The 24,406-nt window shown below is 38.7% G+C and overlaps 1 protein-coding gene across 4 annotated transcripts in view; it reads right to left on the reverse strand.

Moving 5' to 3' along the window:
- EcR (Ecdysone receptor) overlaps positions 1-24,406 on the reverse strand; it is a 96,113-nt gene that overhangs the window by 22,606 nt on the left and 49,101 nt on the right. The window lies entirely within an intron of this gene.

Here is a 24,406-nt window from a genome sequence, read left to right on the forward strand (position 1 = left end):
ATCAATTGTCATTGGAGGCGGCTTGCCCACCTGACGCCAATTAAATAAAATCCAATTAAATCCGTGGAATGAAAATAAAAATAAAGATGGAAATGCAAGCATAAATATGTAGCTTGGAGAAACAAAGCAAACAATTGAAAAAAATTTACCATAAAATCCAAGGGAAATTAAAACATAGAGAAGGCAAACGGGGAACGGTTGCGAGCAAAGCAAAAGTGGCCGTTGCAGCCGTTTTCACATGGACTGTCTAAAATGGAAACCACTTTCAGACAGCGACATCAATCCGCAACTAGTTTCAGAGACTAAGTAGGTTTGGCAAGTGCAACGAGTGCACTGGGCAAGCCGAGCGCGCTACGATCGCAATCTCTATCTCGGTCTGTGCGGGTATATCTGTATCTTGCAGATACACAGCCGCAGCCAGGCTGCACTGCCGCTTTCTAAACACATCTCCAGACTCACATGATCTGGTCGGGGGCCTGAGATCTGGTTGGTCTGGTCTTGGTTGGTATACGTGCTATCGTTTCGATTCAGTTCGTATCGTATCTCTTCAAACGCTCGTTTGTGCCACAACATGGCCTTGAATTTTTAATCAAGTTTCGCGCTGGTCCCGTGCTCGAAGTCTCAGACTTGGAAGAGAGCCCAAAGGCAAGAGCTTTGCCACCCCAGCCCCTTCGCCACGAATCGCTTCGTCATGTTGGCTAAGTTCGGCTTAGGCAGTGTTCGTTTTAGGCACTAAGTTTGAAACAAGTTCCGTTGAACTTGGCTCGGTACTGTTCTTCAAAACATCAAATCAGAAACAAAAATAAAAAAATACTGCGTCGGTTATTGTTGAATTTTGTGATGTTTTTTTTGCAAAATGATTAATGAAATACCTTTTTTGTTCGCCTTTTTTGGCAAAAAATATTGCGTATGTATATAATATCTTTAAAATAAAAATGTTATTTTCCGGACTGTCCGAAAAAACAGAAACGAGGAATGGATGATAATGCAAAAAAGGAAGAAGAAGGAAAACAAGAAGAAACGCTGCAACGGAGTGCCTCAACTATCAGATACCCAGTACTCTGTTTTAAATGTAAATCAAAATAAGATCCCAGAACATTTCTTTCGGCGCGGCACCCACAATAGTGTGTTATATTTGGTACACCAAAGTGCAGCGGTTTTACTTTACACTGTAACAACATATTCAAAAATGTGTGCAAAGGTGTCGGAAAGTATGTAACAGGTAGAAAGAAGCGTTTCCGACCCCATAAAGTATATATATTCTTGATCAGGATCACTAGCCGAGTCGATCAAGCTCCGTCCGTATGAACGCTGTGATCTCGGAAACCATAAGATTCCTGAGCCTCTTACGCACTTTGTTTCATCAATGTGCCACGCCCACTCTAACGCCCAAGACCGTCGCTCCTACAGTTTTGATGCTAGAATAAAAATTTTAACTATTTTACCTATCGAAAAAAAAGTTTGCCACGCCCACCTAACGTCCACAAACCCCCCACAAACTTAAAAAAATCGTAGGTATGAACGCGGATATCTCGGAAACTATCAAAGATAGAGAATTCGGATTTCATATTTAGATTCCGTAGCCTTGTACGGAGCGCAGGTTTATTACGCAAATATGCCACGCCCGCTTTAACGCCCACAAACCGATGTAGCATGCGGCGCCCACAATGTTAGTTTCGTCAATACCTATTGATTGACCCAAAAAAACTTTGCCACGCCCACTCTAACGCCCACAAGCCGCCCTACACTATGGCGCCCACAATATTCATGCAAGAACAAAAATTTTAACTGAAATGTGACTAATACATTATCACATTATACATTATCATCAATACCCATCGATTGATGCAAAGAAAGTTTGCCACGCCCACTCTAATGCCCATAACGCTTAAATCGTTCTGCCACCCACATAATCATATATTGAGATCGGGGGAAGGTGGCGCATAACAGTCTCGCTATGCTTTGGCCCTTTTAGCTGAGTAACGGTTATTTGATAGTCGAGGTACTCGACTATAGCGTTCTTCCTTGTTTAAACTGTGAATATGTGTATTTCAGAGTTCTAATATAACAATTTTAGCGTTTGAAATTCAAATTTTGAATTGACTTTTGCATGCTTCCTCGGTCGAATTTATTTTAGCGAGTTGTTTTTGGGTGAATACGGGGTCTGCGTAAATATTTTCTATGTGAGTTTACACCGAAAATGAAATATCGAATTAAAAGTGAACATACAATAAGAAAATAAATTTAAAAAACAACACGATTTAAATCTTCTGGTGGTGTAGAATTTTAATGATCTTAGCAAATTTATTCCCAAAAAAAATAAAAAAAAGTTGTAAGTTAAGATATTGGGGGACCATTTTTTTGCGATATTCTATTTTCTGTTTTACCATTCTAAGTGCGTGAAAACGTGGTTTAGTTGAAGCAGCCTTAAATTTGTCACGGCAGTCCAAACAAGCGATAAGTTTCCTCGGCTCCTGGTATTTTATTTTTTCCCTTTATTGCCGATTTTAATGACTTAAGCTTTGCATTCGAGGTACAAAGTACCTATACGAAAAAAGACGGAGTCCCTCCTTGATCACATGTCTGTATATATGCGTTTGCATGTTCAGATGGACTGGTTGGGCTGAGGAGACAGGCAAGCAGGCGGAGGCTGAGTTAAATAAAGGCCAAATGAGCCGCAGTTTTGATTTATTGGGCCCTGCATATTTTTATACCCGTTACTCGTAGAGTAAAAGAGTATACTAGATTCGTCGGAAAGTATGTATCAGTATGTATTCGACCCCATAAAGTATATATGTTCTTGATCAGGATCACTAGCCGAGTCGATCCAGCCATGTCCGTCTGTCCGTTTGATCGATGTAATGTCGGAAACTATAAAAGCTGCAATACTGGGCCTAATGCATGCGGATTCTAGAGATTCCTGCGCAGTGCAAGTTTTTTCGTCGACAAAACTAAAATGTATTGTTCTCTTCAATACCTATCGATTGACCCAAAAAATATTGGCCACGCCCACAAAACTTCCAAAAATCGTAAATATGAACGCGGATATCTCGGAAACTATCAAAGTTAGGGAATTGGCGTTTCAGATTTAGATTTCGTAGAAGTTTGTTATGCGAATTTGCCACTCCTACTCTTAGGCCCACAAGCCGCCCAAACCTGTGGCGCCCATAATTTTCCCTTTGGTCCCTTTAGCTGAGTAACGGGTATCTGATAGTCGATCTTCTTGTTTCATTTGCTTCTGGCCTTCTCATCAAGAAAATGTTTTAATTTTAAAATCTTTGCAATAACCTCTCCCTCCAGACTGGGTTCAAGTTTTTGCATCTACCAATACTACCTAAACGCATAATTTGCATTTCGGTTAAAATTTTTTGGTGGTGACTCTTTGCCAAATGATTCAATTTCAGCGTTGACTGAAAATTCATTCCAAACCCAACCCATGGTTTTCTTGTTAAATATGGTTTGCTGTCGGTGTTGCTGTTCTGACTGTGTGCGCAAATATTAAAATGTAAGCGAATCGCATTTGTGGGTTTGTCTCCCCAGAGGGTATTTGGTATTAAGAGTCAAATAAATGCAAATTTCAAATCCTTTTTGATTATTCTCCTCCAACTTCGGTGGATATCACGTTTTACAAATGTAGTGGACTTTTAACATGTTTTGCTTGCCTTTTCCGTTCTTTTTTTATTACTTAAAGTTATGATTTTAGGAGGTGGTAAAACTCTTCATGATTTCCATTGAATGTGGCCATTAATTAGTTGAAAGTGTCATGCCCGAAATGAGTGGTATTAAAACATCAACTATCTAGACCTTGGGGATTTTTGTACTCTTAAAAAAGTATTGATTGCAATATCTAAAAAAAGAGGGTTTTTAGACTGTACACAGAAGAACGGTGTTAGATATTTAAAAACACAACAGAAATTCACTTCGAAAATAGGAAGTAGAATAACAAGACTGAAATGTTAACCAAGAATTACCGATTACACACAAAAACCGTTTGGTAAAATTGACCAATTTAACAGTTTATAGACACAACCCATTTTAAAAACACTAATGCGTGGATTAATGGGCGAAAACTCAGGATGGGCGAAGTATTGTTGTTCTGAATCATTTTTGAGTTGCGCGAGCCCAGGAGTAGCCTGATAAATGATCACTTTCCATGCTCGAAAGCCAATTATTAGTAAGATGCAGATAAGGCAGACCGACAGGCTGAAGAATGTTTGCCAGCAAATGGTTTGCATTTGTTCTCTCTTGCCACGTTATTTTGTCGGGGCATTTGCTGTTGCCAATTAAATGTTCAAATTCGATAAAAATCGAAAGAGTTCAAAAAAGGATCAAAAGCATTTGCCAACTACTTAAAATATAAATAAATGGACGAGAGACCGGAGCGGCAGTCTTAGCCACTGCCCTGGCCGCAGTAGAAGTAGAAGAGCGAGTCGAGGCAGATGCTCAAGGAAGACTGCGACAGCTGGCAATTCGGGGCAGGCAGCACTGGAGCGCCGAGGAAACACAGAAGACGACGGCAATTGGAATCTAATTTAAAATTAGTGCTTAAGGGATTGAAATAAATTTATCCAGGCGACGGCTGCCGCTTTTGGCTGAAAGCAAGGAGTAACATCAGCAAGCTCATTGAAAATGCGTCTTTGGGCTCCGGTTCCGGTCGATGCGGTGGCAGGTGGCTTGATCTTTATCGGGAATTGGCCAGAACTTGGGATCGAAATAAAAGTATACATAGAAAAGCTTATGCCACATAAAATGACGTTATTTTAGGGTAACTTGTTAGTAAATATGTAAATTACATCGGAATTGGTATATAAGAGCGTCAAACATTTGACCAGACGTGCAAATAGAACTGAACAAATTAGTTTAATATTATCTGTGCTTATTGTTCGGTTTTTAGTCACGGATCTTTGGTTTTGCTTTGCTAGTGGCCTTCGTTACTCGCTCTTTCTGTCTGCCTACGGAAGTCAGTTTATAATTACAATTTAAAAGTAATGTGCCAAATACAATCGCAGACTTTGTAATGCCCACGCCAAGAAACGATTTGATTATTTGCACAAAACCCCTAACGTAAGTACCGTTAGTCGTCAACGTAAGTATATACCCAACTGGTAGGTAACTGAATTGCGTCCAGCATTAAGTTGCCAGTTACTGGTTTTTCCCAAACATATTTTTTCTTATTTTGTATTTTCCGTGGCTTTAAAATATTTTATAATAGCCAGAGGACTTTTTGTTATATCTGTCAAAATTAAAAGACTTAGGCAACAAACCTCTGACAGAATGGAAAACAAGATGAAACGCTATAGTCGAGTGCCTTGACTATCAGATTGCAGAGCACTTCTATTGGCACGGCCCAACCTACTGCGCGAGCGCCATGCGCCTTTTCCATGTACATATAACTCAGTAAACTTTCAAAAAACTAAAGCGATTGGTGCGATTCTTAACATGTAGATATCTATCTATCAAATACCCGTTACTCAGCTAAGGAGAGTGCGAGGGAGATGGAGATATGCTAGCAGCAAAGCGGCTTTTTTTATTTGCTTTTAACTTCTTAATAAATGGTCCGATTTACACAATTGGATGGATATTGATAATCAAAACAAAATCCCATTTAGATTTTTTCTAAACCAGGTTTTAGCGATATGGGCGTTTGTGGGCCTTACAGTGGGAGTGTATATATATATCATATATTCATATATATGAACAGGGATCATAGGATCAAAGACGATTCCTTTTACCTCTTAAAAACTGTGGGACGGATACAATATACTCTCTTACTCTACGTGTCACTGAATTCAATGTTTAAGTCCTATCTACTAAAAACGTTACGTATTTTCTTAGGGGTATAAAAAGCAAAAACGGAACGGATACAAATTTTTACAAAATTTAATAAATCACTTTTGATTGTGCTATTTTTATTATAATCTAAAAAAACCTCCATCAAATTGAAATTTGGTTAGACAAAGGGAGAAAAACAGAACAGAACAAAAGCTGGGCTCACACATGGCTTAAAATCAACAAACGGGGAAAAGAGTGGGGGGAATCATTCTAAAGTAAACAGAAAATATAAATTTGGTTTGACATTGAATGAAAATGATAATAATCCACCTTATAATTATTTCGACCACGTAATTTTAAATAAAAACAAAGAAGGGTACTTATAACAAGAAAGGAAGATTTAGACTTCACCAAGCCGAAGTACATATATACCCTTGCAACTCAAACAAAATCATGCTGTTAAAATCATACGCGTATATTTGTAAGATTTGTATATAAATATATCGATACCTACAGTAATGAGACTGTAGTCCGATCTTTAATTACAGAAAATCGATAATCTATAATTTTTAAATACTGCAATACCTTCAGCGTAATAGAAAACTGGATAAAAAACGAAGCTAGAATTTTGTTTCTAATATATTCTCATTTATTTTTTCCTGCTCCTGTTCCTATTTGCAGTTAAAATTAAAAGAATATATATATACTTTATAGCGTTGGAAACGTCTCCTTCCTAGCGTTGCAAGTTTAAGAATGTAATCATTATAACCTCTGCAAGGGTAACCAAACCCGCGAAAGGGGCAAAGGAAAACGAATAGCCAAGAGTAAGGGCAAGAAGCAACAAAAACATCATTAGCAAATAAGAAACGCGTGTGCGCTGACGCAGCATAAAACTTTCCAAGAACAAATCCAAATAAAAAATCTACTATTCCGCACCCACTTAAACCTTCCACCCCCTAACTATTCTGTCAATACTAGAGTAAAATTTTTGAAATAGTAAAACTACAGAGAAACCGAGATGGATAGCACGCACAGAATAAATAATTTTATGCCAGTTACTCATTAAGTAAAAGGCATATTAAATTCGTCGGTAAGTATGTAAAAGGTAGAAGGAAGTGTTTCCGATCCCATAAAATATATATATTCTTGATCAGGATCACTAGCATCCGTATGTCCGTATGTAGTCTGAGATCTCGGAAACTATAAGAGCTAGAAGTAGAATCTTGAGCTTCCTGCGACCACATTTTTTAAAATTTTGTAAAAATTTTAATGAGATTTTGTTTTTTTACCAACACCCATCTATTATTCAAATCGAACCACTTGTTAAAAAGTTATAACCACACAATAATAAATAATTAGCAAACTCAATAGAGTCCGAGAAGGATGGAGATATATTCACGAAATTTCTCTAGCGCCACCTGGGTTTAACGTTATGTGGCGTGTTAAAGAAACCACGTAAACAGCCGATAGGAATGAACGATTGGTGGCGCTTTTTTGTTAGCTGAGTAGCGGGTATCTGATAGTCGAGGGCGTCGACTATACTCTTGCTATTATTTGTATTTCTTTATTATTGTGGCCAGCACACACGTTTTGAGTCAATAGTGTGAAACATCTCTTGTTGTTATTGTTGCTTACTACGCATCAACATTTAACCTTGAGTGGGACTGGTCAACGACCGTTTTGGCCAGCGAAAATTCTAACGACTTTTGTTACCAGCCACAACAACCATAACAATCAGAATATAAAAAAAATATAAGTGGTAAACCTGATGTGAATTAAAATCGCACAACTGGCTTTTGTTAGATGATAGTGCTGGTGAGTCTCTTTTATGTGAGTTTGGAGTCAGACCAGGCGTATGCGTAATAAATGAAGAACAGAGGGGTGTAGAAATGAAAGTAACAATAGTGGTTAGCTTCGAATTAACTAGTTGTATGGAAGTAAGAATGAAATTATAAAAAATTTTCATTAATGATAAGTCTTCAAAAGGTTGTAAAAATTGAGTCACTCCGTACATTTCAATTAAGACTAAACAGCTTCTGATTAATATCACTCAGTTTGGTAAGCAAAGAAAGTTGAGTTCTGCAGATCTTCCGCCCTGAGGTATAGCACTAACCTTGTCACTAATCAATTTTACTGTTACATAACGAACCAAATCTTAAGTTTTAATTAAGTAATTCTTAACGGTACATTGGCAATAGCATTCCCGTATTGCAGACGTAAAATTTCTAAGATTTCGACCTTTACACTGTGTAATATGATGTATGGCAAATGTGCGGTTTCAGATCTCATTCCATCTCCCTCAATTTAAATGTATCTGTCTTTATAAGTCTTTTTCTCTCTCCCTCCGACGTGCGGCAGTTGAAGTCATCAACACGTGTCTTGATTAATACTCACTGAATTTTCGCACAACGTTTTAATGGTTGTTATTTCCCACAAAACTCCATGCCCTTCACAGTTCCCCTTCGAATTGCTTACCTAATGGCAAAGGAAAAAATACAACAAATAATGAAGGCTAACACCAAAACAACATAATTCAAAACACTGGATGTGCATATAGACGTGTTGTTCCTTTCCTCGCCCTCTACTTGACAACGATATATGGGTATATATATGTACATTGTACATTTGTATAATTGTTTTATATTAGGCACATATGGCTTTATTTATATTCACCAAAACAACAAGTAAGTATGTTTTTATTTTTTAAGTATAATAGGTCCAACAGTTCTTCTAAAAAACTGAAATAATGGTCGTTAGAAAACCTATGAGAGTCTTTATTCACATTTATGAAAACTTGCAGTACATCCATAACAATAAAAATTATTTTAAATAGTGATTTATAAAAAAATGAAATTTATTAAAATCCATCATACAAGTCAAACACCACATTTATTTCATACCTCAGCTCAATTACAATTCGGTGTCCTCATTTTTGGCAAGTAAAGACAGAAAAGAAAGTAGCTGCCAAGCTGTGTTGGCTTGTGTGTAGGAGGTTGGCAATTGAAATTATAGAGTAATTTTTTAATTGCTTCGCCGCACTACACTTGGTTTATAGTCATATATATATAAATAACGAGCCGGATCGGACAACTATATCCTATAGCTCCCATAGGAATGATCATAAAAATATTTTAAAAAAATTTAAAGCCCATGTTCGAATATGATATTCTGATATATTAAACGGATGAAATACCCAAGAGTACGGGTGTACAAATCAGAAAATCGAAAATACAAATCACATACAAGGGAGAGTGCCTGAAAGTGTGTCAGCTCTAACTGCAGGTATCAGTTGCCGGCTCAAGCTGAAGGCTAGCGAAGCCGCAGTCCATGTTTGAGAGGTCGCGATTCAATTTTCTTTGATTCCATCGATTGCCAGTTGTGGGTGTTGCTCGTGCTGCTTTTTTGGAGCCATAGCTGTTGTTTCATGAAGGTTTTTGCAAAAAAAAAAAACACCTCAAACTAAACAAAAAATGTAAAGCCGCAAAACGTATACACAAAAAAATTAAATGTTAAATAAGCACGCACTTGCTGCTTATTTATTTAGAAAAAAATATGCAAAAAATGTTACAAGGTTAAGCCCTGACAACGGCACGAATTTATTGTTTAAATTGAACAAACAAAACTTTTAGCAGAGAAATGAGTAATGAACGAAACGAAATTATGCGAAAAAGTGCGCTAATTGTGAACCAATTTTTGGTTGTCAAAAAAATTTTAAAAAAGTGGTACAACCAAAGGTATTTGTAATCCTATATATCATATTTGGATGGATATTGTTCAAATTTTCCCCGTACATTCATTTAATATGTTTTTCCCTCATGCTAAATCCGATTAGAAGGTTTAACACAGCGGTCAGCAGCTTCCCATTAGGCGGGCGTAAGGAATGGCCCCGCTTTTTCTCTGCCGCCACACGAACAGTGTAGAACACTGGTATGGTCATTGATCATACATACCTATAAAGGGGAGCAAAAACGAGTTCATGTTTGCACTATTTTACCGTTGGCCGCTAAAAAAAGTTTTTATCAATGGATTTGAACCCAAATTTTCTTATACAAAAAACATACAATTTTTTTCATGAAGGATATAAAACGATATCAACTGGTACTCAGTTTTGCTCCCTATACAAACCAATTAAAATAAGAGAGGACGATATAGTCGATGGCCGTTACTCAGCTAAGGAGAGTGCGAGAGGCTTGGTGGCTTACTATTGAAAACAGCTGATTTGCTGCACATGGTTTGGAATCTCGATTTGCAAAATATTGACTTTTACATGGTTTTTACTTTTTAATAAATGGTCCGATTTCAATAACTTTTGGCATGTAGTATTGATAACAAGAAGAAAACCTCGAATTTAGTGATGTGGTTGCTAGACTGGTTTGTAGCGTTTAGCGTTATGGGCGTTAAAGTGGGCGAGGTCACAGACAGACTGACGGACAGACGGACATGGCTAGATCGACTTGGTCCCTAGTTATCCCGATCAAGAATACTTTATGGGGTCGGGAACGCTTCCTTCTACCTGTTTTCGACGAATCTAGTATACCCTTTGTGGAGCAATAGCTGCTACATGCTAGTTGATTTAGTTTTTATTTCCTTTATGAAAAGAATTACATTAAATTGTTATGTTTCGTATAAGAATAAGTTAATACATTTTTAAAGAACAAAAGATGTGTTCCACGCAATTATAATAACTTTTTTAAGCGGACAACGGTCAAAATTTGCCAACATGTACTCAATTTTGCTTCCCACTGTATAGTCATTCATGCACATGTGCTTGTCTCAACCTAGAACTCACACACATATGTAGCTCTGTTTCCGATGCTGATCAAAAAATGGTCAACAAAACTGCAACACAATAAAACAATATCTAAGGAATGCAGAATCCGACAGTTAATTTCGTTTTCGTTTAATTCGCCAAAAACTGTGTGCAATCCACGGGCTAAGGCAAATCTGCGTTTCAGCCCACGTTTTGCGTATATTTACTACCAACCAGCCGCCTTATCTTATCAGGCTGATTGAATCCAAGAAAACACGGGGAACAGTCAAGACGAGGAGCGTACTCAGGGGCACGGAATATTGTTTATATTAAGAACAAGAAATGAGCACTGGTTGTATGGCAAAATAAATAGCACAAATGTGCATTATCAGCTAAGTGCTGGTATCTACAATGTATGTATGAATGCTACTCATACAGACACAGCCCAGGCACACACTCTCCGATCCACCAATACGCAGGCAGTAACCCCAATTCGAACTGAACGATTGTGGGGCACTGTGTTATCACCGACGCCCGAAAAAATAAAGCCAAACAGACCGTCGTAAAAGAGAGTAAACAAAAGTGGGCGGCGACGGTTGACAGTTACTTCTCTAATTCCCGTCTCGGCCTAGGAGTTTCTCATAACCCTGATTAGGCGGACCCGAAATAATGTATTTGGAGCAATTGAGCGGAGTTCTAGTTATATATTGATTCGCTGCACGCAAATATCGCATCAGCCTCAATTACGATCCACTGACCAACGAACCGAACTAGTATACCAACTAAAAATTCAGTACGTTTATGACCTGTGACTAATTAAAATAATGATAGCTGGGACTTCCGTACTTGTCAGCCTGCTGCTTTAGTAAGCCCGTACGACCCTGAACTTGAGCTCAGCTATGAGTCTAATTAAAAGTAAACAACAGCGACGACTGCAAATTAAACGAAATCGTTAAAAGTGAACACTAAACCGGCGACTGCCAGTTCGTGAACTCTTTGGCCAAGTGTGAAGGCTAAATTGCTTTGAACAAAGGAAAATAAAATCGTTTGGCTTATAGAAAACGCGAATACGTTTTTAAAGCCCTGTCATAACGCAGTTAGCGTGTTTTCTCTTCTCGACGCTTTTTACATATCCAGAAGCAAAAGCCGAGTTTGTACGTATTTGTAATTGTTTGGCTATTAGCCAAGTTAGTGTTCTGAACATATGTACAAAACGAAAGGAAGTTAGCTTCGGCAAGCAGACGTTGATATACCCTGCATATTAAACAACATCATGCAATTACAATCATTACAGAAATCGTGCATTCCGAAGATTTGTGTGTAAATATACCAATAATTCACATGACACTTGTATGATATAGTCGTCCGATTTTTACATAAACCAAGAATTTGACCCTTGCAGGTCGTTCCTGTCGGAGCATTGAATATACAGAGCTTTCCTACTTTTAAAAAATAACAAGAGAAAGCGCTATAGACGACGGCCTCGACAATCAGATACTCGTCAATCAGCTAAAGGGAGTGCGAGATTGCATACTACACCACTTAGCAAGGTAAGGGGTCGTGACGATCGACCCTTCAACTTACGAAAAGTGCTTGTTAATAAAACTACATTAGTTGTTTAGAAACCATAAGCCTTTAAAATTGGCTATTTTTTTTGAATTTCCCGCTAATTTAGCGGATCGATCTAGTACAGCCATAAGGATTCCAAGACACTAAAACCAAAAAGGGATTCTTACAAACCCACGAACAAAGGGACAAACATTTTTGTTTTGGAAAGTCTCTCAAAATCTTGTTTTTGGAATAACTCTTTTTACGACGCGTATTCTCAGTAAGAACAAAACTTGGTCAATGAACATGGCCACTTATTCCCTTTCGATTTTTAATTCTGCGGCTATACATAGTAGTTACCCATCGCGCACTCTCCTATTTATTTCAAAATGATACAAGGACCGTTATATTTCGATTCGAAAAACATATACGGTAGTAAATTAAAATAAGCCTTATCTTACAATTTCTGTAATAAGGTTCTTAGTTTTCTAAAAATCGGAAAGCTCTACGCATACAATGCTCCCACGGGAACGACCTGCAATGGTATAGAAATTACGGCTTGCCGAAGTAAGCTTCCATTCTTGTTATACCCTTGTAGGGAGTATGATTTCGGTCAGAAGTTTGCAACGCAGTGAAGAAGACTTTTCCGACCTCATAAAGTATATATATCTAGATCTTGCCATGTCAATCTGTCCGTTTCTACGCGAACACGTCTCTCAGTTTAAAGGCTATTGCGATGCAACCTTTCCAAAAGTCTTATTTTCTATTGCAGGCAGTATATTCGTCGAAACGAGCCGAATCGGACAACTAAATCCTGTAGCTTCCAAAGGGATGGATGATCAAAAACAATTTTAAAATACTGAAAAAATCACTATATTTCGTTTTAGTAAAAGTAAATAAATTAGTAAATGAACACGTTATATTATTTCAACGATCCTTTTATTATTTTTATACCCGTTACTCGTAGAGTAAAAGGGTATACTAGATTCGTCGGAAAGTATGTAACAGGCAGAAGGAAGCGTTTCCGACCCCATATAGTATATATATTCTTGATCAGGATCACTAGCCGAGTCGATTTAGCCAAGTCTGTCTGTCTGTCCGGTGAACGCTGAGATCTCGGAAACTATGGGAGCTAGGCTATTGAGATTTGGCGTAAAGATTCCTGAGCTTCTTACGCAGCGCAAGTTTGTTTCAGTAGACTGCCACGCCCACTCTAACGCCCACAAACCGCCCGAAACTGTAACTCCTACAGTTTTGATGCTAGATAGGAATTTTAACTGAAATGTATTGTTCTCATCAATACCTATCGATTGACCTAAAAAAAAGTTTGCCATGCCCACTTAAACTCCCACAAACCGCGAAAAGCTGTGACTCCCACAATTTGCATGCTAGATAAAAAAATTTTAACTGAAATGTATTGGTGTCGTCAATACCTATCGATTGATCCAAAAATAAATTTGCCACGCCCACTCTAACGCCCATAACGCTTAAATCTGTCTACCGCCGGTAGGTGGCGCATTTTAATCTCGCTTTGCTGCTTGCATATCTCCATTTCCCTTTGAGTAACGGGTATCTGATAGTCGAGGTACTCGACTATAGCGTTCTTCCTTGTTTAAATTTTAAAAATCGGAAAGCTCTGTAATACATTGCTCCCATATGAACAACTTTCTAGGGTATATACACATCGGCTTGCCAAGTTATCTTCCTTTCTTGTTCTTAGCATGAGATTAGCACAATAGTTCGCACAGTCCCAGCCTAGTGGTTTTTTTATATTCCTTGTCTTTATAACGAGCGACTCAAGAGAACCATCTAAGCAGGGAGAGCGAGAGCATAGCAAACCATTTCCATTCACATTTTTATTTGGAAACAGCAGAAATTAAACAAAATATTTCTGATTACGAAAACGAGTATTTCCATGCGGCGTGCGATTGAGTTGTCTCTAGTCAACTTTATCACCTTTTTGGCGTTACGAAAAAGTGAAAGATGACGCTCCAACGCAACAATGGACGGGCTTGCCCTCTCGCTCGCACGCTCTACCACCGACCCGCTTCCTCCCACGCATTGCGTCGGCCGAAGCGTCACAAATGCGTGCGCTCCCAATTTGGGTTATTATTTGTGTGTGCCCCACTTTCCGAGATAAAGATATAACCGTGCGGGAGTACACGTTGCCCGGCCGGCGATGCGAGTTCCGTTCTACAACCCACAAGTAACCGACCGGCCTTCCCGACCTATTTCTTGGGCGGCACAGTTTGAATTGACACCGAATTCGGTGTGCCTACCGCATTTTTGCTTCATTTGGGTTGATTGACAGATTCGTCAGCGGCTCCCGACTAACAAATGTCCAGGCTTGCACTCAAAATGTTGGATATCTAAATCAGAATTGTGAGTAAGGAAAAACAAAGGCACTTTTTGAAATTGATACACTCAGTACAAACAGTCTTGACTTAAGAACGATTTCATGCTAGCCATTTTAATAATTCATACTTAAAATATTATTGTAATTTAGATATACCTCGTTTATTTCATTTTCAGTTTCCAATACTTATTTCTCTTACTAGCACATAAATAAAACGCGATTTATATTTACAATATATGTATATTGGTTTAAGAATTATTCGTCCTTAAATCATGACTACAACTTTTTACGTTATTAATAAATCAAACTTGTTTTTAGAACAAATATGACTAGATCTAAGAATTATTCATACTTGATTGTAGCCCGAAAGGTTCTAAAAACGGCCTAAGTTGAAAGCTGTATTATGCTCTCGAGATTGGGATTTTCCATGCTTGGCTAAGTTTTGACACTGAAAATACTCGATTCAAGCTCGAAATACTTGATTTTTTCTCTGAGTGTACAATTTACACCGAGAAAATTAGGACTTTTTGAATTGAGTCCTTGTATTCTCAATTTGAGGATGTGCTGTTTGAGCATATACAAGCATTGATCATAAACTGAGCTAATTTGAAATTTCAGTATGCCTCTTCTCATAGTGAGTTTGCCATTACTCACAGATCTCTTCGAAAGTGCTGGCCTATGGAGTAACTGTCTCTGGACATTTTCGGTCCCTTGTTCAATCTCCCTACTAGTAACCACATATGGGCAAATCCGCCAAATGAAACAAAAAAATCCTCGAGTTCATCGAATTTTTTTCATATTTCCACAAATAAATGGCCATATTTTCATAGTACAGTGGAACCATAGCACATTTCATTTGATTTGTTGTAAAAGTACTCCTGAAAACTGAAAAAAAATATACTTTTTCATTTTTAGCTACTTTTAAACGCATTTTTATGATTAATTATTTCGCAAGGAAATCATATGATTTCCTTGCACTTTTTCTACAAAATCTCTTTATTGCAATCTAATAACTAGATCAAAATCCAAAGAGGGCGAAAAAGTGTTCAATTTACTGTTAATAAAACAACATGGAAAAATCGTACGTTCGCGACCGGTACTTAGTTTAATACAAAAAAGAAGGAAATATTTCCTTAAGAACAGACTCAAAAGAAAGCTACTTGAATCCTTTTTGAAAGTATAGTTATTGCTTTAGAATATTCCGTCCCAATTCGCAGATTTTTGCATTTTACTAGATTAACCCGAAGTCGACTTCCATTTTGCGTACGTTCGCGATCGCATGTTTTTGGCCAATATTATGAAAATGATAGCTCAATAGACCCCATCATTTACACTGAGCAAAGAGCTGACAAAAAGCTATCGAATAGCAAAAAAAATTTCAAAAAACGTTTATTTTCTTTTTTTTATTTGCACTAAGTGCGACGAACGTACGTTCGCGACCCCTGGAAATGCACCTATTTATAATTTTTGTTTTTCTATTATTATCCCCTTGCAGAGGGTAGTGAATGCAGAGAAGAAGTCGTTTAAGACCCCAAAAAGTATATACATATATTATTAACCAGCATTACTAGACGAGTCGATCTAGCCATGTCCGTTTGTCCGTATGAACGCTGAGATCTCCGAAACTATAAGAACTAGAGTGTTGGGACTGGGCATGCAGGTTCTTGGGCTTTCTACGCAGTGCAAGTTTGTTTGTGCCACTCTAAAGCCCACTATAAAGCCCACAAACGACTATAACACTAAAACCCGTCTAGCGCCCACATGAACATTTTGTAAACATTTAAATGAGAGTTTGTTCTTATTATCAATACCTATTAACATGAATTATTGAAATCGGACCAGTTATTAAGAAGTTATAACCAAATAATATAGAAGAAGAAGAGATGTGGCGCTATGGGCTAGCTGTGTTAGTGAAAAAGGCTCAGTTGCTTTAAGCATATATCCATCCCTCCCGCACGCCCTTAAGCTGAGTAACGGGTACCTTATAGTCGAGCCATCAACTATAGCGTTTTCTATTGTTAGAAAACATTTCGTGCTTACTTTTAAAACATCTTAACTTATTCTAACTTTTAGTCAAAAAGCAACTTCTTTTCAGTGTTCTTATATTATGAACTTTTTGACTAAACTGGATTTTATGAGCCAATTCAACATAATTCAAGCACATTGAGAACATTTTGAAGTTAAAAAAATGTGGTTCTATTTCTAAGAACATTTTTAACTTAGATGGGAAGTCAGAATTCTCTCTGTGCAGTAACATGGTTTTGGAGCGTGGGCGCCTAATGGTGGGCAAAATTTCATAGCTAATGGTCGTTGTCGTGGTCGAGCTAGGTGACCTACTTTCCGGCACGCACCGCCCCTGGTCACCCCCTTATTTCCCATTATATTGGTCTTACTCACTGACGCTCGGCGGGCGTAATCAGAAAAGCTTTGATAAGGTTCCTGCTTGTGGTTTTCCTCTTAGTTTACACATACCTGTAAAAAGAGAATGAAAATGATATAATTATTGTATATGCTGTCTTGAGCTGATTGTAATCGTTTTAGATAAGATTACCCTCAGATTTTCATTCATTTAATGTTATAATTACTTGGTACCTAAATCACATCATTTACCGAGGGGAACAAAATCCGATTTAAAAAGAATTAGTTTCCCTGGCTTTTATTTTCAGCTGTCAAACCTTGCGTGACAACTTAAAGACAATATGCAGGTTCAATGGTTTAGATCACATGATACCCCCATTTAGGTGTTTATGTGACCCTATTGAGTGTAAAAAATTCTCTAATACGAAAGTCATCAAGGATAATATAGGATCACTTTGACACTTGGCAAACGTTTTTTTACGATAAAGCTTTTGTGTCACAAAAAAGCATTCAGAGTGTAAGCGCATCGTTCTTGGTGCACGGGCATGGTTCAAATTTATTTATGTCAAATTATTTATTTAATTTGTATTTATTTGTGTGAAATCAGAAAGCTCTTTAAATACACTTTGGTTATACATGAACCTGGGACCTGTCGCATTAGAGACAGAGACATTACCAGTTGGTACCAGGTTGGGATAAGTTCAAGTGGCATAATAGCCGATACTTAAGTAAGATATTGCGACTATCGCATGTGCGATAGGCACAGTTCAAAGCTCGAACAATAGGAAAAAGCCACTATCGGTATTTAAGAAACTACGTTTTTGTCAAAATGACACTATTTAGGTTCAAACAAGATTATTCATATAATATAGTATACTTTTGACACTTTTTTGCAATCATGATCCCAAAAATGTAAACCTAGGTTTGCGTCATTTTCACTCACACTTCTTAAATTGGCACTCAAAGATTTTTTTGGGTGTAGAAATGATTTCTTCACCGAGTCACCCCGCAAACGTGCGGATCGCAGAAATCTGTTTTCAATTTGCAGGTCAATTGGCACAGAAGCTGCGATTGAGATTTCTCCCGAAACTGACTACATGATCCGAAGAGCAATTGCACTCTCCTGCAAATGCTGCCCGCAGCAGATTTCAAGTTCACATCGACAGCCGGACAGCAAACAATGGGAAATTTATGCAAACATGTCTGTGCTATTGGGGGAGTAGGAGAAAAGGTAGGTGCCAGCAATCAGCGGCGCATAAATCAAAAATGCTGTTTTGCCTCTCTCCGTGGCCATTTCTTTCTGCCGCTATGCAGCTGAACATGAAAATTAAAAAAAAGAGGGGCAAAGAAAAAGTGGAAAATCATGGCTCAGGGGCGAGCAACAACAACTTTCACCCGCCAAAGAGAGCGAGATGGGGAAGAAAGAAAGTGAGACAAGTTTGCGCTTTTATAGAAGCTTGAAGTGAAGAAGAAAGTTAAGAAGCAGAATTCCCATTTGAGTCAGTGTCTGTATGTGTTTGTGTTGGTGCGTGGCTGAAACTCGATTGGGGAGCAGAAGAAAGTTTCTGTGCCGCTCAAGAATGCTGCATAAATTGGTCGGCGGCCAGAAAGAGATGACGACTGACTAGGTCGGCATACGAACCTCTGGCTGCGGGAAATGCACACGAATACACACGCACCCGCATTTGTATCTATTACACCACTTTTGCCCCATGGCGATCTTTTCCTACGCCTCTTTCTGTTAGCTATTGCTTAATGCCAAGTATTCTTGGAATATTGGGCTGTTCTTTATTCGGGTCTTTGTTTGTTATTTCCATCTAGTTTTCTGCGCCCTCTCTCTTTCTCTCTTTTCAATCTTTCTTTCTCTGCGGCTAATCAAGAATATAAGCACACACTCGCATTCGCTCAGGCGTGTGAGTATTTTTTATACACAAATATTTCACAATTTGTTTTCGCTTTTATTTTGGACAACATTTGTGCATACACACTACTGACATAGTTTGGTCTTTCTCTAATAATTATTTATAATATTTTTAAGCGCACAGTGGAGCAAGAGTTATGACAAGGCAACCATTTTTTAGATATGAACACTAATTGTTCCATGGCTCTATGTACATCGCACTTAAGCTCAATTTCGTTCTTTTCAACTTTTTAAATTTTAAATTTCCCTTAATACGCATAGGCGTCTATGTTAAAATCCCTTTAATAATATTTGGATATTGGACCGATATTTCGGAATATTGCTTACTATCCTGAACACGGTCTTTGAAGTATAGGGAAAATAATAATCAAAAGTGAAATGAATTCATCATTTTAAAATGTAATACATATTTTAACATGCACATGTTTGTGAAACACTTCTAGTGGCGATGTCTTGCTCTTAGTCACAGCTGCATGCCGGTTGTGTCATTAACCTATAATAACGTGTTCGCCTAGAGAGGTAGTGCAAGCGAGAGGTAGGGAGATAACTAATCATTTTATTTTGTTTGGCTGCACTGCACTAACCACAAGAAGCAGCACACAAAAGCACATCGCATAATGTCAAGTTGAGATTATTCACATACTCGTGATATATGAATCACTTTGAGTAATATAGAAAGCAAAAACAAGCTGCACATACATATATAGACTAAAATGAACTGTTGGCATAGAAAGATGTTGAACCGAGTACCTATTATATATTTAACAAATCTTAACTTTTGTGACTTGTGGGTGTATCGTGAAATCTTGAAATCCGAGCCTTGGATATCCAAGTGCCAAAGCTGGATATAGACTTGTTGATTATGCTAAGAGATCAGGTCCCTGCTCACACGGGATGTTTTCAAGAGGTAACTCATTGGAATTTCGGATGACAACCATGCGACCGTTGGGCTAGAATAAAAACAAACACGGCTTAAAGTCAAAGTCAAGCGGCTGTCAGAGAGACGTATCAATGCCAGGCGACATTCTCGCACTGCAACAACAAACAAGCCAAATAGCCAGCACCTGGGGATCAATGGTTCTGGCTTTGGGAGGGGGTTGTGGGTGGATGGGTGGGTGTGCGGAGAGCGAAAGCAGTTGCAACTGAAGGAGAGCTTTTGGGAGAGCGGGAGAGAGTGGCGGCGAGAGAGATCCCCTCTCTCGTTGGGGCTCGGGTTCTTGGCGCTCCGGTTCGCTGCCACACGAAGTGCTTCGTGCTCGCCTGATCGCGATTGTCGATTGTCGATTGCTGACAGCAGCAGCGAAACAACAACACTGCGAAATGGCGGCACAAAATCATTGACCTCAATTTTTCGTCATGCGAACAGACACACACTCTTGCGTCTGTGCACATGTACGTACACGAGCGCTTGCGGGTAAATGCATCGGTGTGAGCGAGTGCAAGTAAAAATAAATACTGAACAAAATGTAAATAAGAAAAACTTGTCAATTGGCGTTATCGTTCGCCAGTACTGGTATTTTATTTAAATTGTTTGCCATTGTATAACTGCTATTCAACATTATCTGCAAGGGCCGTCCTTGAGCATCGGGATTCCTTGAGCTAATTTTGTCATAGAAAAGTGCGAGTGTCGAGCGACCCATGAAAGTTGGACAAAAGAAATGCAAATAACCCAGCCCGAATGGAAGAGAAATGAAATTAAATGAGATGGGTTTAAGCGAGCAGCAGTTGTGCAAAGACACGCACACGAGTTGCTGCTGCTCTCAAATAATACCTCTTTTCCAGGGGGTAAGGTCGTGTACTTGAGCTTTTGCTGCGTGAAGCACGTTCGTGAGAGCGGGAGCGCAGGCTGTTCGAAAGAAAGGGGGAGATCCGACAATCAATGTCCTTGTGGCTCTTTCGGCTTCTGCTCATGTCTGGCCCAGTTTTAGTTGCAGTTCAGTTTTGACCCACTTTGAAAATTTGGGTGAATCTAGCTCTACAACAACAAAGCAAAACAAGAAAGGAAGCTAGCTTCGGCAAGCCGAAGTTTATACACTCCTGCCCATACTTATACGACACCTCGACAATTTTAGTTTCGACCCTCGTAGGAGAATGGGAAAACAAAAGAAAGCCAAAATGAGTATGCAGAACGAAAGCTGTATTAATTCTGCTTTAATTCTGATCTTCTTATCTCTGGTTGGATCTTGCGTTTCCAAGTAGCGGTAACAAAAGCTCAAAAACTCCATTTTTGCTATGCCTGCAATTGTAACAAAATTATACGACACTTTTCAATTTTGTTTGATTTAAGTAATGTTTTAATGTTTAAACTGTTATTTAATAATCAATTTGGCCACCATGAGCCTTTCCTACGTCTAAAAGCCTTTTAGGCATTGAATTTATAAAATTTTTTAATAAATTTATATCTAAAAGAGCCCATTGAGCCAAAATTTCTTCCTTAAGGCTTTCAACGCTCTCAAACTGGGTGTTATTGGCGTACACTCGCCTGGCTAAGAGTCCCCATATGTTTTCAATGGGGTTTAGATCCGGAGAGCACGCTGGCCATTCCAAAACATTTACATTGTGAACATTTAGGAAGCCCATCGTCTCTCTGCTCCTGTGAATTGATGCGTTATCCTGCATGAAAACAAGGTTTCTGTCCATATTTGTTTCCAAATATGGCAGAAGACGCTCTTCCAATACTCTCTTATAATCTCCACTATTCATCCTGCAGCTTGTGAAGCAGAGATCAAGCGTTCCCGACGCATTAAAGGCTCCCCAAACCATTGCGGATCCGCCTCCAAAATTTCGTTTGGAAAAAATAAGTGGATCCTTTCTCAAATCTCTCCAATAGTGCCGAAAACCATCTGGGCCGTCAAGATTAAATTTTTTCTCATCAGAAAAAATTATCTAAATGAGAAATTATGAACAAATCTGTGTAAACAAAATCGAGCTAAAATTGCATACCGAGGCCCAGTTTCTCTGAAGGTTGTTTTCAGCAAATTGAAGTCGCGCTTTTTTGTGGCGCGGCTTTAAGGACGGGACCTTTTTCAATATTCCTCTAACAATTACTTCGGATGTTTTCAGCGCCCGCCAAACAGTCATCCTGGACACAGGCTTAGTGCAACCTGCGGCAATGGTGGAGCACGAAGCAAAAGAATTGCTCGCTTCCAAAATTATGCGACGTTTATCGCGGTCATCCAGTTTTGGTTTTCTCCCAGAACTACGCTTCACACCATATTCTTCCGGATTTCTTAGAAAATTGGTTATAACACAACGCGTTCGGCCAATTTTTCTAGAAATTTCGCTCACATTAAAGCCTGCATCGTTGTAGGCTTTAATTCTACCTTTCTCGCCCTCAGACAATAAACGTCCAGCCGGCATTTTATTCAAAATTAATTTAATTGATCTCACAAATACTATACAAAGTAATTTAAACCACACTTGTCGCTCTAATCAAACAAAATTGAAAAGTGTCGTATAATTTTGTTACAATTGCAGGCACAGCAAAAATGGAGTTTTTGAGCTTTTGTTACCGCTACTTGAAAACGCAAGATGCAACCAGAGATAAGAAGATCAGAATTAAAGCAGAATTAATACAGCTTTCGTTCTGCATACTCATTTTGGCTTTCTTTTGTTTTCCCATTCTCCTACGAGGGTCGAAACTAAAATTGTCGAGGTGTCGTATAAATATGGGCAGGAGTGTATACCCTTGCAGGTCGTTCCTGAGGGAGCAATGTATATTCCGACAATAGAAAATGAACAGGAGATAAAGATTATCGACTATCAGATACCCTTTACCTAGGAGGAGTGCGAGGGCGATGTGCACGCAGCAAAGCGACTGTTCCCATAAGCGCCACCTATCGTCGATTCCTATTCCGATTATATTAATTTGAACAACTTGTGGAAGGGTATCGATAATCAGAACATACCCCTTTTTACACTTTTACAAAATATTTGAAAATATTTGGCGAAAACGAAATATAACGATTTTTTTATTGTTTGACAAATGTCAGTAGTTTTCATCAAATTTGTTTTTGTATTTCTTATAGTGTGGTTTAATTGAACATTGGGATCTGGGACAGTCTCTTATCTTGTTTGCATAGTAATTCTCTCGAAGAACAATGTTTTTCAACGAAAATTCGAACGAATAGCATTGCAGGAATGCAACTTAAAGAATTGTATCAGATATGGAGAGCTAGGTACCCCAAGGAAAAGCCTTCCGCACTTGTAGTCGAATTTATATAACTCAAGTATCCCTAATTTGAAACACCTTGTTTAGTTTCCAACAAAGAGAAAGAGTACAGATAAAATTAATTTTAAAACCCAACATTTATGGGAATTTGAACCATGATACTATTCAATTTTTCTCATCTCCCCTTCGAATGCAAGTTTTAAACGCTAATAAGAGGGCCTGCTGCAACTCGGACTGTCACTATGAAAGCAGCAGCATATACTAATATCGTATCCCAGACCATCCTTGACCTGGTATGCAGGCCCTGGCCTGCACAGAGACAAACTCAAAGCCATGACCCAGACGACAACGAAGACGCAATCGATTGCAGATACTGGCCTTGAACTCCCGCCCACGTCCCCATTCAATTTGGGTCAAATGCAAATGGTGTCCTTCTGCCAATGCCTTTGCTTTTGCCTCTGCCTCTGCTTCTGCTTCTGCTCCTGACCTGACCTCGTTTCCCCATTTGGCACGAGGTCAGTGCCACAACCACGAGCAACGGCGAGCACGAAACGCCCGAGGTGACTTCACCATGCCCTGCTCAACAATTGCAGTTGCAACGCAAGCAGGAATGGAAGTCGAGGAGCCGAGGAACGCGGCAAGGAAAGAAGCAGCATTCCCTTAGTACCCCCTTCTCCAGTTGCTCCCTGCGGGGAGGCCCTAAATATAGAACGACTTGAGGTAGGTTTGAGCTCGACAACGAGCGTTGCATCAGCACAAGCAGCAGCGAAAAGGCCACCAAACCGCCCTTATGGGTTCACATGGCCCGGTGCAGCGTCCACATGAAAGGCACTCTTCCATGACGCAGCTGATAGTGCCCAGCAACAATGCTGGCTGCCTGAGTGCGTGTTGATTGCACTCCCCAGTAAGATCCACAAGAACCGAAGGAAATGCCATAAGAAGTGCTTCATAAAAGGCGCTCGTGAAATAAAATACAATTAGCAAGCCATGCACCCCAGATACACAACCTGGACGTTATACACCAAATGAGATAATTACGGAAGTATTTAACACAAACCTGTGCAATTTAACGGAAGGTCAAGATAATGGTATATGCAGATATCGCAATATTTTCATGACGTTTATACGAAATTTTCTGATAACCATCTCAATTTCAAGAAAAGTCTATCCTCCATTTTCATTAATCTATAAAATCCAAAATAAATAAAATAAGACGCTATAGTCGACAGCTTCGACTATCAGATACCCCTTACTCAGATAACAAAAAAGCGCCATCCATCGTTCATTCCTATGGGATGTTTTAGAGATTTTACTAACACGCCAAGTAACGTAAAACCTAGGTGGCCCTAGTGAAATTTCGTAAGCAAAAAATGTTCTGTATTAACATATAAATCCATCCCTCTCGCACTCTATTGAAATTGTTAATTTTTTATTATTGTTTGAATGGTCCGATTTAAATAATTTTTAGCATATAGAGGGCTATTGATAAAAAGAGAAACATGTCACTTAAATTATTACAAAAATATTAAA

This window comes from Drosophila suzukii, chromosome 2R (genome assembly GCF_043229965.1).
Source record: "Drosophila suzukii chromosome 2R, CBGP_Dsuzu_IsoJpt1.0, whole genome shotgun sequence".
Classification (NCBI taxonomy): domain Eukaryota; kingdom Metazoa; phylum Arthropoda; class Insecta; order Diptera; family Drosophilidae; genus Drosophila; species Drosophila suzukii.